This window comes from Corvus moneduloides, chromosome 12 (genome assembly GCF_009650955.1).
Source record: "Corvus moneduloides isolate bCorMon1 chromosome 12, bCorMon1.pri, whole genome shotgun sequence".
NCBI classification, from domain to species: domain Eukaryota; kingdom Metazoa; phylum Chordata; class Aves; order Passeriformes; family Corvidae; genus Corvus; species Corvus moneduloides.
This window is the reverse complement of record NC_045487.1, coordinates 7681263-7687927: the sequence shown is the minus strand read 5'-3', so window position 1 is coordinate 7687927 and position 6665 is coordinate 7681263.

Below are 6665 nucleotides of genomic sequence, written 5' to 3'. Positions count from 1 at the left end.
GCACACGCTGGGTCTCCGGAGTCAGCAGTGATGCTCCTCCAGAGCTTGCTTTGCCGTCTGTAACCCACAAGGCAGGTACTTAAGAAGACTCTTCACATAATAACTCACTTTGCTGCCCTTTCTAAATCCCCAGGAGACTTGCTACACCCAGCTTGGGTTAGCAGGAGGCAAGAGCCTTGAAATATTAACAGAGTCATAATGAGCATCACCAAGCATCCATTGCAGCATCCCTGGCAACATGCAGACACGTTAGACAGCAAAACAGCATCTAATCTGCACACGGAAGCAGGAGGGTCAAAGCATATTCATTATTACAGTAGACAGCAGGTGCAACTTGCTCCTCAGACTTTAAATATTGTGGGGATTTTCCTATATGCAGGTTCAGGAATGTGGCACTCACCAGCCCTTGTGGGAACAAATAGTCAACAATGGAACATGAGTAAGCAGAAATCCTTTTGCTTTAATACCAGGCTTCCTGCTATTCATTTTTGCACCCTCACATATTCTTCATGAAGCTCAATCCAGTCCTAAGCCAGAAGTAGTTTTGGTACAGAAATTCAGTGCTATCAGAACTAGGCACTCCAGAACTGATAACTTGGGAAAATTTTGCTTGAAGCCCAGTAACTGAAAAAAAAACCCCTTTACATGTCTATCATGAGGATGTAATAATGTATACATAAGTGATCTTTTCTCCTGGTCTAGGTCCGTGAGAGAATTTATATATTAAAGTCATAACTGAACACAGAGATCTATAACCAGACAACTTTCCTCCCCTCTTTTAAACTACTTGCTTGTTTTCTAAAATGAAGCTAAATTACTACAAAATAGAAAAAATTGTAAGTATAGAAAAAGCCCAAACTAAAACTCTTTAAATCCCTGGGGGGGGGGGGGGGGGGGGGGGGGGGAGGAGAGAATGTATTTTTCAAGCCAAAACTGTCATATTGACCCCCTAATAGTGGTGTAACAAAAAGGTACATACTAGCTACCTCATCAGAAAGAAATTTCACCTAATGAGAAAGAGCTGAGGTGCAGATGGAAGATTTCTATGTCTGTCTCAATGCCTCTTCAGCCTTTGACTGGCCCATTGGAAAATCACCTTTACTCAACCAACATCTTTGGCTATGTAAAAGTAGAGCGAGAGCTGGGGCAAATGAATGAAAACAGATGGGCAGCTGGTGAAGTGAGGAGCTGAGAGTGTGGAGCTGAGGATGTGGTGGATTCTCCAGTGCCTGGTCTGGTCTCTCTTGATTGTACAGGGCACACAGTAATGGCATTGCTAAAATCTTGTCATTAGCTCATGAGAATTTAAAGTTAATGGGCAGGTCAAAGATATGTTACAGTCTGAAATGTTTGTGTCTTGCATTTGTAATATCTCTGATATCTCCAGTGGTGCTGTGATGTTTTGTTTGCCTTCCTTTCGTTGTTTTTGTGTGCTCACACACCAGCCACAAGGTTTACACTGACTGACTTCTGTGGGCCATAGGTAATTAAAGCATAGAGTTTAAGGGTTGATTCTTTAAAATTTCTTCTTAAATACATCACTTTTCACATGTTCTTGGGTTCTTGAGTGTTTGGATAACACTACCAAGAGGACAGCTACAATTCAGCTAGTTGGGGAAAGTGGAATGTAAGCAAGACTTGACCTTTGCATTTCTACCCTGCCAGGCTTTTACAGTAGCTTGCAGCTTCTCAGTGTTACACTCCCCAGGACTCCTGAAGATAAGGCTCTTCCAAATCACAGGAGAGAACAATTCATCACTGAGCACATGACAGCACAAGAGTCCTAGCTAAAATAAATGTGATTGAATAGCATGCTGAAGAAAAATGTGATGCTTTTTCTGAAATTAAACTCCTAACTCAGCTTGGGAGCTTCAGGATCCTCCTATGTTTTCTGAAATCTCTTCAAGTTAAAGCAGAAATTTGAGTAGACACTTCTGTCTTATGCAAAATATTCTCTTTTTGTTTGTTTGTTGGTTTGGTTTTTTGGGTCTATGTAAGATACTTGACGTGAGAACATAGCACTTTCTTCCTGCATTAATCCTGCTCCTATGGAGCTAAACTTTTATCAGCTGATCAACAGCTGATATTTTCCCAATCAGACCATAACCTGTGTGCACAGCTGTGGCACCAGCAGCCCCAGATGGAAGCATCTGTCTTTAAGGGAATATTGGGCAGTTAAACACAGGAAGTTAAACATCTCATTAAGAACAAAGTAGTCTTGTTTATGCCCCTGACTTTTTTTTTTTTTTGTAGATATATGGTATAACTCTACTCTGTGATGGAGCTGGGGAGTATTGCTGGAGTATTTCTATCATACTTGATGTGCCTGAAGTTGTCTGGGAAGACTATGCTGAACCATGGAAGAAACTTCATCAATTCTATGGGATACCCAGTACTTCTCACCCTGCTTCTAAATTCAATCCCAAAACCACATAATTTTGCACCAGATGTCACCATGGTTTATCTATCACTGTGCCAGATGCAAGATATTTGTGAATTGGGGTGATAGTGTTGGTGTGGCAGAGCAGCTGAGAGAAGGTTCTCAGTCAGACATGAGAAGAATCATCCACAGTGATTATGTGGATGATTATGATTAGATTTATTGCTAATACAGTATCTAAACTTTGCCAGTGAGGTATCTCAATCACAACATCTATTGGAATGTGGTGCCTGATGCTGGGACAGCTGGTTGCCTTTAATGAAGTGGGTTTCCATTGCCTTGAGGACTGATCTGTAAGGGTCATTCTTGTTCTGCTTCTGGCTTGCAGTCCAAAGTCAGGCAGATTTTTGTTTCACTCATCACCAGAGGAATTGCAGCCACTATCTGCTACAAGGAAAGTGAGTTGGGAAACTCCAGTAAACAGTGTCTAATGTAGCCAGTTAGTAACATGATGTACAATTATCTAACTTTTGCTTCTTTAATCAAAAATCACTGAAATGAAGGGGAAAGCCTATCGACTATTCAATAATATGTTATTATTGCACCACAAACAAGATAATGAGGAAGCATTGATCCTGTTGGAGCAGCACGAATACATCCTGACAGACCACGGCTACAAGTGGTAGCATGTTCACCTACTGACCTCCAGAAAGCAGTGTTTTCCAAAGGGGGCTTTGGGGAAGTGAGGACATGGTTCTGAGACCTACTGAAAGGTCTGGCATCAAGTTCCACTGTGCGAAAGTATTATCAATTATTGAAGAGGAAACCGGACCACAGAGCAGGATAAACCTTGGTCCTGTGTTGTTTTGATACATGTAAGTGGCATTCCTAGGGAGAAATCATATTCTTCATATGGAGAAGCATATTGGAGCCCCAGGCCAGCAGCTGGCTGTGGTGCAGGATATGAATTGCATTTACCTGTGTTGAATAGGGAAATATACCTATTGTCAAAAATTCTTAGTGATACATGAGCTGTGTAATTTAATTATCTGAGAATTGTTTTCATCTGTGACAGGCCTAAAAGCATTTCTTCCTTATTCTTTATAATTTTTAGTTCAAGTTATTTGTGTTTATTTTAGGGCAGAGGGGTACCTGGCCTTTTGTAGTCTCTAGTCCACCAGGATCTGTGGTTTCTTTTCCACTTATCCTCACTAAAGGATTGTTTCAGCCCTCCACCACACTTTCCCCTCTGAGCTCTCTGATTTTTTGCCTGCCTCAAAGCACTTCCACATTGAAAAGCCCATCCATTCATCCCAAGCCTGACATACTGCTGATCCCTGGTTGTGCTGTTTGTATCCCTTCAGAAGGTAGAGCTCCTTTCCCTCAAATCCCAAAATTATCCTTTTTTATACTCTCTGTCTGAGTTCCTTGCCACAGATGCTTTTGCTTCCACAAACTCCCATAGCCACAACCCCAGTCTTATCCTTTGCTGTTTGATACATCTCCTAGAGCTGGAAGATGGAAGTGTTGGCTGGTATGAGGACATCTCTGCTCTTTTACTGATTCCTGTGGTATCATTTATTCACAGATTTCGTCAAGCTGCTTTCTCTTTCTGCTTGAGTCTTACGAAGTTGGTGAGGTTTTACAGAGCAGGCATACAATTTGTGAGTGCTATGGCTGCTTCCCTGCCAGTAAACATCATTAAACCCTTTACATTAACTGATCCCTGCCCTAAAACCCTTTTCCCACCACCCTCACAGGAGGGCTGTTTAGGACTGCACATTTTGGGCAGCTGGAAGCTTTTTTCTGACGTCTGGCCTAACTGAACACGCATCTCCTCGGTTTCCTGCTGCCTGTCTTAAGTTTCTGTATCTCTCCTGCCTCCATGGCAACATTTTCAGGCTGTCATGGAAGCATTGCTTTGCTCTCATTTTGCTCAGCTAACCATGACAGGCTCTTTGAATGTCTGGTTTTCTGTTCCCCTGGCCAACCCTTTGCTGCATTCACTGTGGTCAGAGGTCTCTTTTCTGTCGATGTACAATGAGCAGCACGCACACCACTCCCGGCAGATCTTGCTAGAGATTGTTATTAAAATGATCTATTGAGGAATAACTTTTCTGGTATATAATTTGATTTTATTTATCTTTCTTGTGGCTAGTAACACTCCAGTGGCTGTCTAGGCTAGCCAGTGTACAGAAAATAATGAGTTTCCCCAACAAAGCCTTTCCAAATTGCTGCAAAAATCCTGATTAGTTCTTGGCAGTTAGTATTTTTTTAATCAAACCTGGAATGTGTGCTTTCAGTAGTCAGCAGAAAAGCGAAATCTTTCCAAGCTTTACCCATTTCACCTTCCTCCAAAACACTGAGGCACAATCCTGGCTTTTTTAAGTATAAGAGAACAGGGAGAAATGCCCCTTAGGTAAGTGAGCACTGCACCTATAAGGGCATGGTAATCCCTGTAGGGCTTTGGGGGGGATAGTTTCTTGTGGACTAGGCTGTCCCCACTCTGTAGACACCCTGTGAATATTTCTGCAGCTCAGTTCCCCTTCCCAGAAGAGTGATGTGCAGTATGTGTGAGAAGACTGCAAGATAATTTGATACTGTGATAATGTCAGCACACAGGGAAGCGGAGACTTACCCTAAAGCATTAATTAAATGTTTTGATGAAATGCTTGCAAAATACTTCACGACGCTTCTTTAGATGGAAATTGCTGTAGGAATGTACAGCATTGTTAGAAAATGATTTCAGGTGATTGTATCTGCATCCTGTAGCAGTTGAAGTTCTCGCTACAGAAGCAGGGCTTGAATGACAGCCAAGGCAGTAAAATCAGGATTATAGATACAAATTGCTGCAGACACATACAGACAGAGACAACTGAGATTCTTTCAGGACAGAAGACTCTCAATACTTTTTTTCAGCATTATGCAATCTATTCAATACCTTCTTTTTCTAGATAGATCTGATTTGGAGTATTCCCTGCGGTCTAATTGGCATGAGTGCCCTCAGTGCTCAAATTAATTTTGTCCTAGTAGGGTGAACGTTTATCTCGTACTTGTCCAGCCAATGCAGCATTACAGGTTAAAACTCAAGTAATTTCTGTTGCTGTTAAATAACAGACACTGCAGATAGATAGATAAAATGGTCCCTTTTTGATAATCCTGTTTTCCATGTAAATCCAAAGTAGGAAGGAGATTGTCTTAGATGAGAGCAAATTGGGAAGAGCTCTCAGGCTGTCTGATCTCTCTTGTCTGCTTTGCAAAAAAAGAATCAGATTAATGAACGTAATCAGATTAAGGCTGAAGAGGGGAACATATCTGGGGGGCATCAGAACTCCGCTGATACCAACGAACTATATGGAAAATCAACGTTGCGGGCCTAACATTGCTCTTTAATTTAATTTAATGGCAGCAGATAATGGGTTTCAAAGAAGTCCTGAGTACTGGCAGGAGGAGCCTGGACTTCCAGAGGGCAGAAAGACTTGAGGGAGCTGGGAAGTGGCTCTAAGACCCTGAGTTTGGGTGAATGTTGCTTGGGGCAATGATGACTTGCAGAGTCGTTTGGCACACTGGCTCACAGCCAAGCAGTGTGGGCCCTCCTTGGGTACAGGATTTGGTGCAGTTAAATCTACCTAAAACCATCTCTGCTCTCAGTCTGCTGTGTTTTGTACAGAAAAACAATGCTGAAAAAAAAGGAGGATATACCTAGAATAGGCAGAAGCAGAGATGGCCGGGATTTGGAAATACAAGAATGAGAATGACAAAAAGGAGACATATCTGAAAAATGAGGGGAAACATGGTAAAAACAGAGTTAGAAAGAGGGCATAGAAGGGAAAATGATTTATGGAGCAATATTAGATCCTTAATGTTGATTTTTCTACTGCCTCCAGCAAACTGAGAGCAAGATGCACCATGCCAGTGCAGCAACGTACTGCTGGGTCCTGAAGGGGCAGCACCCCACCTGTTTGTCTCTGTAGAAGAGGCATTTTAAGGTTTCTAAGAGAAAGTAAGAAAGAAATGGAAGTGTGAACATGAGGGAGAAAGGGAGAAGGTCAAGAACTTGAGGAGAAAGGGCCCTCATTATGTTTTTTCTTCAGATCCATTTTCTATTTCTTCAGTGCCAACTGTATTTTTCAACAAATAAAACAGAATTGGATGTTTAAATTCTGCTGGTTGTTGCAGACTCCCAGCCTGTGCTGGCATCGAGGCCAACAATGAGTTTCTGCTTTACAGCATGAAGTATATCTCTCTCTAAAAATGCCCAGTTTTTTTCTTGCTTCATTTATTA